A 12508-nucleotide genomic window follows, 5' to 3' on the forward strand; every position below is an offset into this window, starting at 1 on the left:
ATTAAGAAAAAATGTTGCTTCATCACTGAAAACAAGTTTCGCACTGAACGCATCCTCTTCCATGAGCTGTTGCAACCGCGCCGAAAATTCAAAGCGTTTGACTTTGTCATCGGGTGTCAGGGCTTGTAGCAATTGTAAAGGCTTCTGCTTTAGCCTTTTCCATAAGATTTTCCAAACCGTCGGCTGTGGTACGTTTAGCTCCCTGCTTGCTTTATTCGTCGACTTCCGCGGGCTACGCGTGAAACTTGCCCGCACGCGTTCAACCGTTTCTTCGCTCACTGCAGGCCGACCCGTTGATTTCCCCTTACAGAGGCATCCAGAAGCTTTAAACTGCGCATACCATCGCCGAATGGAGTTAGCAGTTGGTGGATCTTTGTTGAACTTCGTCCTGAAGTGTCGTTGCACTGTTATGACTGACTGATGTGAGTGCATTTCAAGCACGACATACGCTTTCTCGGCTCCTGTCGCCATTTTGTCTCACTGCGCTCTCGAGCGCTCTGGCGGCAGAAACCTGAGGTGCAGCTTCAGCCGAACAAAACTTTAAGAGTTTTTCTACGTATCTGCAGTGTGTCGTGACCATATGTCAATGAATGGAGCTAGAGTGAATTTATGAAATCGCTTCAATCATTTGTAATAGCCCTGTACATTATAGTAGAACTGACATGTGATTACATTTTCACGCAATTTGGGCGCATAGATCCTGAGAAATAAGTACCCAGAACAACTACCTCTGACCGTAATAACGGCCTTGATACGCCTGGGCATTGAGTCAAACAGAGCTTGGATAGCGTGTACAGGTACAGCTGACCATGCAGCTTCAACACGATACCACAGTTCATCAAGAGTAGTGACTGGTGTATTGTGGCGAGACAGTTGCTCGCCCACCATTGACCAGACATTTTCAATTGGTGAGACATCTGGAGAACGTGCTGGCCAGGGCAGCAGTCGAACATTTTCTGTATCCAGAAAGGCCTGTACAGGACCTGCAACATGCGGTCGTGAATTATCCTGCAGAAATGTAGGGTTTCGCAGGGACAGAATGAAGGGCAGACCCACGGGTCGTAACACATCTGAAATGTAACGTCCACTGTTCAAAGTGCCGTCAAAGCGAACAAGAAGTGACCGAGACGTGTAACCAATGGCACCCATACCATCACGGCGGATGATACCCCAGTATGGTGATGACGGATACACGCTCCCCATGTGCGTTCACCGCAATGTCGCCAAACACGGATGCGACCATCATGATGCTGTAAACAGAACCTGGATTCATCCGAAAAAATGACGTTTTTCCATTCGTGCACTCAGGTTCGTCGTTGAGTACGCTATCGCAGGCGTTCCTGTCTGTGATGCAGCGTCAAGGGTAACCGCAGCCATGGTCTCCGAGTTGATAGTCCATGCTGCTGCAAACGTCGTCGAACTGTTCGTGCACATGGTTGTTGTCTTGCAAACGTCCCCATTTGTTGACTCAAGGATCGAGACGTGGCTGCATAATCCGTTACAGCAGCAATGTCGCGATACGATAAACCGCAATCGCGATAGGCTACAATCCGACCTTTATCAAAGTCGGAAAAGTGATGGTACCCATTTCTCCTCCTTACACGAGGCACCACAACAACGTTTCACAAGGCAACGCCGGTTAACTGCTGTTTGTTTATGAGTAATCGGTTGGAAACTTTCCTCATGTAAGCCCGTTGTAGGTGTCGTCACCGGCGCCAACGTTGTGTGAATGCTCTGAAAAGCTAATCATTTGCATATCAGAGAATCTTATTCCTATGGCCAGTAGTGTATCTTGGGTTTCGCTGTTATGCCAACATATTGTGTCCCCGCACAAGTGTCCTCTCCGGCCAACTATCACAAACTCAGGAGGGTCGCCACAAAAAAGGTGCCCTGCTGCGTAACCAAGACTTAACTGGAGTCCTACCTGGTGACAGCAAAGCAAACCATTACGAAAGGTACCAGTAAACTAATCTAGGTGCTTGTACACAACGGGTGTGGCCACATTCTAGTGGGGAAACGAATGTGGAGATGATTATAATGAGGGTTATATGACAAGAGGAAGACGCGTTTGTGGAGACGGTGGCGTAACATTAGACCAGCGCGCGGCGAGGGAGGCGCGGAAGGATCGTGGGAAGCGGCAGGTGGGCGGGCGACGGCCGTCACGGTCTCTTCCCGCCTCTTCCGCAGAGTCCCGGTCGGAACTGGCGGCCAGTCCCGCAGTCCCCTGGGAACGTCACGGACGGATGGTCCGGCTTCCGTCTCCAGTCTCCGGCGCGGGACACTGCAGCTGGCTGGCGGTCTTTTCTCTGGCCTCCGTGAATGGAGCGGAAAGAAAGCGATCGTCCCGGCACCTGTGCCTCGCCACCACCTACCGCGTCCCCTCACCCCTCAGCTCGGCGCAGCGCGGTAATTAGCTTTCGGAACATGGTCCGTGGCCAAACAATTGTGAACAAGGAAACACTACACCGACTAATATATGGCGTACTAGGCCACCATAAAGAAGACACTTAGTTCGGAACCGCGCTGCTGCTACGGTCGCAGGTTCGAATCCTGTCTCGGACATGGATGTGTGTGCTGTCCTTAGGTTAGTTAGGTTTAAGTGGTTCTAAGTTCTAGGGGACTGATGACCTCAGATGTTAAGTCCTATAGTGCTCAGAGCCATTTGAACCATTTTTTGTATTTATCCCCGCCTAGATGTCTGGAAGCTATTTCGAATGCTGACGGTTCGGGGAACACATAGAAAACCGACACCCAGATGTTTTCACGTATAATTAATACGCCATTGGCTAAACAAAATATCACACTTCAGTTTAATTAAGTGTCCCTGTAATTGACCACATAATTATGCATTAAAACCTGCGCCCCCGCGGGTGTCCACGAGGTCGTCCAGAACTGCGGCACAGTAAAGATCTGGTGAAGCGGTCGTATCCGCAGCCTACAGAGCAGTGAGTGAGAAGCTGGTGCCGCCGTGTGGTTTCCATTAATTGGGCGGCCGTGGGAACCGCGCCGGCCCGGCGCCGGGTCGCGGGTCAGCACGAGCGGCCCGCGCAATTACACGCCACACAACAGCTGCCGCCTTCCGGCTGGCAGTTCGTGGCTCTGCCGGGTCCAGCCCAAAAGCTAGCGGCTGCCGGGTCGGCGACATCGAGGCCGTCGCAGGCGGAACACTTGCTGAGTTCCACAAGGATGGGAGGAGGAGGCAGCGACGCCCTCGCCAAACGGCACCATACCGATGTCTGCCAAAGGCGATTTCAGTCGTGGTTCCCACTGCCGCGATGCGATATCCGATACGGTGACGCAGAAGCAACCCGCACTGGTAGAGTGCATAGAAACGGAGTTACACCTGCCAACCTGATTCGCGCTGAGTACCGGGTGATCAAAAAGTCAGTATAAATTTGAAAACTGAATAAATCACGGAATAATGTAGACAGAGAGGTACAAATTGACACACATGCTTGGAATGACGTGGGGTTTTACTAGAACAAAAAAAAAAAAATAGCAATAATTAGCATAACAATGTAAGACAAAGCAAAGATGATATTCTTTACAGGAAATGCTCAATGTGTCCACCATCATACCTCAACAATTGCTGTAGTCGAGGAATAATGTTGTGAACAGCACTGTAAAGCATGTCCGTAGTTATGGCGAGGCATTGGCGTCGGATGTTGTCTTTCAGCATCCCTAGAGATGTCGGTCGATCACGATACCCTTGCGACTTCAGGTAACCCCAAAGCCAATAATCGCATGGACTGAGGTCTGGGTACCTGGGAGGCCAAGCATGACGAAAAGTGGCGGCTGAGCACACGATCATCACCGAACGACGCGCGCAAGAGATCTTTCACGCGCCATCTGTCGGACATTTTGTGAACTTTTTTTTTTGTTCTAATAGAACACCAAGTCATTCTAAGCATGTGTGTCAATTTTTACCTCTCTATCTACATTATTCCATGGTTTATTAAGTTTTCAGATTTATACTGACTTTTTGATCACCCCGTATATCCATCGTACCAGCACCGAGTACTGGTTGCTCCACTCAGCTGTCTCGTACCATATGCCTGGACGAGTGGGGGAACCAAATTTAGAGTCATCAGATGTTCCTCGATAAAGACTGTTTTATGTAAACGAAGCAAAATTACATCCGGGTCTTTACCTAATTTCTCAGTAAGTCCGAAAGCGTACAAAATTAAAAAGCACGATTTTTTGATTTCGATGTGTTCTCCGCGTCTTTCTCATTCGATTCTAAGGAAACAATTCAATAAAAAAATCGATTTTTTCACATTTACAGTCTCACATCAAACTTTCAAGATGGACTGGTTTTATTGAAGCTATTGCCCACAGTTAGTGTGATACTTCGAAAATAAGAGCCGGCCGGTGTGGCCGAGCGGTTCTAGGGCCTTCAGTCTGGAACCGCGCGACCGCTACGTCGCAGGTTCGAATCTTGCCTCGGGCACGGATGTGTGTGATGTCCTTAGGTTAGTTAGGTTTAAGTAGTTCTAAGTTCTAGGGGACTGATAACCTCAGATGTTAAGTCCCATAGTGTTCAGAGCCATTTGATCCATATGAAAATAAGCAAAACTCTGGGGAAATTTTGAAAAGCCTGCAGTGAATAATGTAGTCGCTGGCCAGTGTACATTTAGTGCATTTTACGTCATACATTGCTCAATACAAAATGTAGCCAGAATATCGAAATGGCTTTTAACACTGGAAAAACAGCCATATCTTTTCCCAATCCCGGGTAAATAATTAATATATTTTGATGATTGGCCGAGACGAGCTACGATGTGCCACGTTCGACGCTATGCAGAGTTGTGGGTCATTTTTCTCTTTTCGTCTGTAACTTATGATGCCAGTTACAGTCACATTTAAGCTCACATTGCATTTAGAGTTATGTAGATTTTAAAACAAGAGATAGACAATCGCATATCCAGTTTCAGTTATATACTTTATATGTCATTTTTCTTGTCTGGACCAATAGTTTCAATCACTAAACAGTCAGTACCCACTGCTCCTCTCTCACCGATAGTAAAATCGTCACATTCCGCCTCAAAACTTTCCAGTACTCGGCGCTTCGAACCCTCTGCTGGGATTTTCTGGTGAACAGTGTTCAGCCACCTGGGGACACGACAAAACTCATTAACGAGATCCCAGCAGAGACGTCAAAACGTTTAGTATCGGAGAAGTTTGAAGAGGACTGTGACGCGGCCTAACTATTTAGACGATTTTACCAATACATCTACCGCACCAACTCGAAACAGAAAGGGACGTATTTTCTCGGCGAATAAAAACGTTTTCGCCTGGTACGTGGGACCCAACGGAGGCAGTAACGCTTTTATTACACGGTGAAGTTTTTTTCCCCTTCCAGCTTCTTGCGGCCAGTGGCTGCAAACGGCAACATCATTAGCTCTGCCGCAGTTTCGTTCCTGACAGTTCACACCGTTCAGATAACTCACGCCGAAACTAACCAAAAGGATGAAATATTTTTCCAAAAGACTCGAGCTTTTTCGTTGCTCCAAGAACAATTTTAAGAGAAAGCTGCCATCGACCGGAGGGTAGGTTTTAACAACACAGTGCTTTACTAGGCATGGTTCTATTGGAGTGATATGCCGTTGCCTTCTTCCAGCTTTCGAACTGACTTGCACAGCTCCTTACAGGGCGACCTACAGTTTAACGAGAACTCCAAATTACAGTAGAAACGGTATTTTTCACCTTAACAAAACACTGCCACGGGCTGAAAGAGGTGATAAATGGCAGATCAAAATAGTAGGACTATGTGGGTGTCGATACCGTGATATTTGTATCAGTAGTGTGGCACATTGCCTCAAGGCCACACTGCCGCTTTGAACAATTTTATCAATGCAAAATAACACGGATCAAATGTGAATCACTTTCGAATGCCTTTCATAATATTCGTGAGGACCGTGAAAAGTGACTATTTTTCTTAAGCTGTTTTCAAATGGTTCAAATGGCTCTGAGCACTATGGGACTCAACTGCTGAGGTCATTAGTCCCCTAGAACTTAGAACTAGTTAAACCTAACTAACCTAAGGACATCACAAACATCCATGCCCGAGGCAGGATTCGAACCTGCGACCGTAGCGGTCTTGCGGTTCCAGACTGCAGCGCCTTTAACCGCACGTCCACTTCGGCCGGCAAGCTGTTTTCTTTGTTGGAGTTTACAGAGATCTTCTCGGATGTGAACCACGGTAGACGCATCGATGGCTGAAGCTCTCTTAAGTAAGCTTTGGTAGACTACATCGTGTGCTTTCGCAGAAACCTACATCGAACTTCAGTCAACGTTGGACACTTGCCTTCACGGAGTAAGGAAGTACTACTTTTAACTAATGTGATCAAAGTTAATAGCATCAGAGGGGACGTACCAACTAGCAAAAAATCCATTGGATATGACGGGAGCTTTGCCAAGCTAGGTCAATAAAATTTATTCCCAAACTAGCTACGACAAACAAATCAGATAAAAAAAAAGAAAAGGCAATGGATTGATATGTAACGACAATGTTCACGGGCGACCACTAACATGCTGCAAATATGGTTCAAATGGCTCTGAGCACTATGGGACTTAATATCTCAGGTCATCAGTCCCCTAGAACTCAGAACTACTTAAACCTAACTAACCTAAGGACATCACACACATCCATGCCCGAGGCAGGATTCGAACCTGCGACCGTAGCGGTCGCGCGGTTCCAGACTGAAGCGCCTAGAACCGCCCGGCATGCTGCAAATATGCCGGGAATAACACTCTACATGCCTGCGGTGTAAATCTCATGGAAATCATTCCAGCAAGCAACTACTGTTGAGGCTTGTAAGCCACCCGCTGCCGGTAGCTTGTAGTCTCCTAATCCTAATGAGTCGATTCAGTTAGCATCCATTATTCTTTCTTGTCCGCCACGACAAATTTCTTCCATATCTGACATATTACTATGACCAAAATTCAGTAAAGGAGGCACTTTCTCTATCCGCCACTCGATTCTGACATGAATGCAGACGACGTCTCCCTGCAGCTGCGCGGAGGCGTTTTCAATCACAAGCGCCGTTAGCGTCGAATGGATTCGCAGGACATCTTTCTGGCGAGAGCTGCCTAGCAAGTTTTAGGGTTAAGAATCGCTTCTACGCTACATTCATTGGGTGTGCTACCGTTGACTTCCATGATGTTTCCATAGGATGAATTTTGCACCTTATTTTTTTATGCTATCTCAAATTGTTTCTATTAGCAGGAGGAAAATAATCTGTACGCTGCTCAAAGTGAATCCTGACAATAATCTATTTAAGTACCTTTAAGATCCATATTATTGCGCCGAAGGGCAGTCAAACTCACAGTTATATGGTGTGTGCAGTTTCGCGACACCTCCAGAGAAAATCGTCAGCCATGTCGTCCCCTTAATCGCTCTTCAGTTCACGGCTGTTTCATATGAATGATCTGCAGGACGTCCGCGGATGTCCTGGAATCGTATATGGCAATCTACAAGCGCAAATCGTTCCCTGAAGTTGCTTTTTAGACCAACTATCTTAGCCACTTATTGACGTATAACGGCAGTGGCAAATGCCGTCATTGGAATCGTACGTAAGTTCATCAATGAGTACACGTGATTATATGAAAACAGCACTTTACACTCAAGCGAAAAAGGTCATAACATAGGATTTGTGGCCGGCCGGTGTGGCCGAGCGGTTCTAGGCGCTTTAGTCTGGAACCGCACAGCTGCTACGGTCGCAGGTTCGATTCCTGTCTCGGGCATGGATGTGTGTGGTGTCCTTAGGTTAGTTAGGTTTAAGTAGTTCTAAGTTCTAGGGGATTGATGACCTCAGACGTTAAGTCCCATAGTGCTTGGAGCCTTTAAAAAAAAATAAAAATAAAAAAAAGCATAGGAGCACGTTGCAGAACATGCACTGCCGTTCGTGGTGATCATAGGCCCTAATTAATAACGGTATCTCCGCCTTCTGTAATGTCCAGGTGACCATCGCGAATCGTGGTGACTTCTGTGTAATTATTGTCTTTGCAGAGTCAAATGGCTCTGAGCACTATGGAACTTAACATCTGAGGTGATCAGGTCCCTACACTTAAGAGCTACTTAAACCCAACTAACCTAAGGATATCACACATCCATGCCCGAGGCAGGATTCGAACCTGCGACCGTAGCAGCAGCGCGGTTCCGGGCTTAAGCGCCTAGAATCGCTCGGTCACAACGGCCGGCCTTTGCAGAGTCATTTCTGTTCGTCTCATTGCGTATTTCTTACAGCTACCATTTGTACCATGCTGCAGCAGTTCTTCCTATGTGTAGTCTTATCGAGCTAGATTACTCGGCAGTGACTCATCATGTGAAAGCTACTTTCGCCCGTAAGTTTTGCACACCAGTGTAAATCCCTATTTTTAACGACATCCGAGAGCTCTAGAAGTGAATACCGAAGTGCAGTTATGTAAAATTCGCTAGCAGTTAAAACTTCTCACAATAGCAGAAAAACTAACTCCTCCCGAACAGGCCATGAAGGTCCAACGGTACCGACCGGCCACCGTGACATCCTTAGCCCATAGGCGTCACTGGATGCGGATATGGAGGGGCATGCTGTCAGCACACCGCTCTCCCGGCCGTATGTCAGTTTCCGAGACCGGAGCCGCTACTTCTCAGTCAAGTAACTCCTCAGTTTGCCTCACATGGGCTGAGTGCACCCCGTTTGCCAACAGCGCTCGGCAGACCGGATGGTCACCCATCCAAGTGCTAACCCAGCCCGAAAGCGCTTAACTTTGGTGATCTGACGGGAACCGGTGTTACCACTGCGGCAAGGCCGTTGGCCCACAATAGCAGAAACGTGTGCTAAATATGAAGGCCAATGCAGCTCACACACCACAGTATCCGTCCCGCTCGGGGATATTTACTTGGCAGTGGAGATGAAGTGGCGCTGGGACCTCTTTAGGCCTTCAGATTCACCAAGTCAGTCGGCTGCTTTTGTGAAAACTTTCAGTGTCCGTGTTAACAAGTGTTACACAATTCGGCCGTTATTTTCGTACAGCAAGACGCTGGGACCTCTTTAGGCCTTCAGATTCACCAAGTCAGTCGGCTGCTTTTGTGAAAACTTTCAGTGTCCGTGTTAACAAGTGTTACATAATTCGGCCCTTATTTTCGTACAGCAAGGAATGGAGTTACACAAGACAAGAAAGAGGAAAATTTACCATGCACATTAGAATATGTGACAGCCATCTTAAACGTTGTGGAAAATATGAGGTCTAATCGGGATTTGAACACCGGATCGTCAGCAGACTGGCGTCCTCCCAACAGCTATCACGCCACGAAAGAGTATTAATGCAGTCCATTTAATAACACGATTACGCGGTCCACAGCGCGCAATACCTCCCACATTCGCCAACTTTGCGAGTCGGGCAGTATTTCAGCGTTCGAGAAGAAGGCGGTAATGGGGAGGAATGCAACTCGCGGTTTTATGGCGTCCTGGATCGGCGGCACGCCGGGCCGCGACATTCCGCGGAACAATTTATGCCGGCAATAAAGCGAGGCGAGTGGCGGCGCCACGGGTAGCAGGGCCAAGTTGGCGCTCCGCTAGCACCGAACCCCAAACGGCGAGCGCTGCGGGGTTATCGCGCCGTGCATTACGCCCAAACTCGGCGGGCGGAAACTCTTTATACAGGGCACCGGCACCGCATTTTTAAGCGAATAGTACTGAAAGAGCACTGGTTATGCTGTTACCCGAAAACACCAGCACTTCCGGTTCCACTAAAGCTGACGGCACAAAATATATGTCAAACCCTTACCACAGTATACTGGTCACTTTGGAGAGGTGCAGATGGTGTAGAACTGGTATCGGGCTGGCGTGTAACGCCTCAACGCTGAGGTACACGGGTTGGACAAATTATCGAAACACCTCAAACACAATACACTAGCATGCCTAATATGACGCAGGAAACCGTTGGCGTCCAAAACTGCTTCCAGTCGATCCAGGGTGGATATATAGAGTTCCTGTATGGTTCTCAAGAGATTCTTATACCATTCTTCCTATCAAACAGAGGAAAGTAGACCACAAAGGCTCAATAATGTTGAGGTCTGGTGTCTGTGGTGGGCAGGGAAGTTGCGACAATTCATCCTCCTGCTCATGAAATCAGTCCTGGAAGATGCGAGTTGTATGAACAGGGGTCATGTTTTGGAACAAAGCATCAACATTTGGGAACAATGTACCGCGGGATGCATGTGATCAGCGAAAATGGTCACATGATGTGACTTTGCAGAGTAGCCATAGAGCCCATGGAATACTAGGATGTGGCAGGCCGAATCATTATCGCACCTCGACCATGTTTCACTACTGCGACTTAAACTAGGCCAGAAGTTGGAAGAAGTGTGAAACGGGGGTCTTCCGACCAAATGACATTGTAAGTGGGCTGCTTCTGTGTTGGCAGCGCTGTGTAGAGCTTTGCATTGGATCCCTGACTGCGCTTTCTTTGTAAGAGACTCTGTGGCTGTTTGGAATCGTTGGAAGTTGGTCGCCAGCAGTGATGGAAGTACTGGTGGGCAGTTGAAGGTAAACAGCCAGCAGTGATGGATATTAGATGTAAGAAGTTATTGTTGATGGAGGTTAGAGGTCTGAAGTGTTAGCGTAGGCTAACGATCTGTACATGTTCGACTTGGAACTGAATATTATTCATGATTATATACCTTTGTACTAGATGTCAATGACGATTAATAGTCGTGCCTGAACTGGATGTCACATTATTAAGGTAAAAAATACATTATTTGGTTCAAAATGGTTCAAATGGCTCTGAGCACTATGGGACTTAACACCTGACGTCATCAGTCCCCTAGAACTTAGAACTACTTAAACCTAACTAACCTAAGGACATCACACACATCCACGCCCGAGGCAGGATTCGAACCTGCGACCGTAGCGGTCGTGCGGTTCCAGACTGTAGCGCCTAGAACCGCTCGGCCAACATTATTTGGCTTGCAACAAAATCTTTCCATTGCTAACCATATGCCTATTAGTAGTTAGTGGCTTTAGTAGTTAGAATCTTTTATTTAGCTGGCAGTATTGACGCTCGCTGTATTGCAGTAGTTCGCGTAATGAAGACTTTTGTAAGTTCTTAATGAAATGTATAGGTTATTCTTAGGATTTCTTTTTAGTCAGGGCCATTCTGTTGAATTATTTATTTGAAGTCAGGTTATTCTTTTCTTTGAGCGGTCAGATTGCGTTGCGCTGGAATATTGTGGGTCAGTGCTGACATGATAAAAAAAAAAGTAAAGAGAAAGTAGGCTCGGTACGTTCAGTTTTACTCAGCTGTTCCAGTATTAAATAATGTAGAAGCAGAAAAGAATTTTAAATAAAAAACTTTCAACATTCTTCCATTGTTCCGTTGTCCAAGTTTTATGTCTTCAATAACACGTTTCTGTTACGGACATTTTATTCAATGATGAGTGGTTGTGAAATTCCTGCACGCCCTATAGTTCTCTAGTTGTGCAGCTCCCTTCACGTTGGAAGGATTCGCGAGTGCGACACTCAAGTTCCGCAGCGACTTTCGCAGCAGTCGTCCTCTTATTTTTCGCCGCAATCCTCTTCAATGACCGTCAGTCACGATCATTCAACACACACTTTTGTCCACGTCGTGAGTTAGCGGAGGATGTTTTTCCGCTTTCTCTGTATGCGATATAAATCTTCGATGCCGTGTCTCATGAAACGCGAGTCTCTTCTGCTCCCTTGGTTACGAAAGCATCCACCGTACAAGTACCAACACTTTTCCCAATTCAAAATTCATTTAGGTTCGATGTAATGCTTGTACAACTAAAGAGAACACTGTTCTGACTTCTCACCACGACTGACACTTGCAGTGTATGAGGACATTGTGTTTCCATATTTTTGTCCAACACCAGTAGATTGTGGCAATGAAGGGCATATTTAGCAATCGGTTGTATGAAATCAGCATAGGAAACTAGGTGGACATGGAGACGTGACAAAATGGCAGAAAGGAGCTATCGCGCTTGGATGTGACTGTGACGACTAGCTCATTTCAGCAACGGCAAAAAAAATTAAGCACATCTTAAAACATTACTGTCTATATACTTTTGTTTGTTACTGAACTGGAAAATAACACCCTTAGACAGTTCTTAAAGTTATGCTTCGTTTTTCGATTTGCCTGACATCTGTCAGATGCATCCACACATATGTATGTATGCACCACATCTCCTCTTAAATCGCTGGACAGATTTCAACCAAACTTGCTACATATACCACTTACTGTCCGTAGTGGTAAGAACCACCTTGCCTATCAATGGGGTGGGGTTGAAAAAGTGTAGCCCGTGACGCACGAATGTCGTCTTTATTCATCCAGTATTTGAGAATGAAAGCACTTAATGACAAACTTTATGGATAATTTAAAACCTTAACGAAATTTTCTTTCGCTGACAACCCCCTCAAAATGATGAAAGGGAAAATGTTTATCGCTAACTGCATTCTCGCTGTTCATGCAGTAAAACTGCAGCATCAGGAATAACGTTTAAATTTAT

At 46.6% G+C, this 12508-nt stretch overlaps 1 protein-coding gene and 1 pseudogene across 2 annotated transcripts in view; both read right to left on the minus strand.

Annotated features, from left to right (window-relative positions):
• The window catches only part of LOC124599972 (neurogenic protein big brain-like), a 303231-nt gene that overhangs the window by 255789 nt on the left and 34934 nt on the right, over nucleotides 1-12508 (minus strand). The gene's annotated exons all lie outside the window — the stretch shown is intronic.
• On the minus strand, nucleotides 8683-8800 carry LOC124559083 (annotated as a pseudogene).

The sequence above is a fragment of the Schistocerca americana genome, chromosome 1 (assembly GCF_021461395.2).
Source record: "Schistocerca americana isolate TAMUIC-IGC-003095 chromosome 1, iqSchAmer2.1, whole genome shotgun sequence".
Lineage (NCBI taxonomy): Eukaryota > Metazoa > Arthropoda > Insecta > Orthoptera > Acrididae > Schistocerca > Schistocerca americana.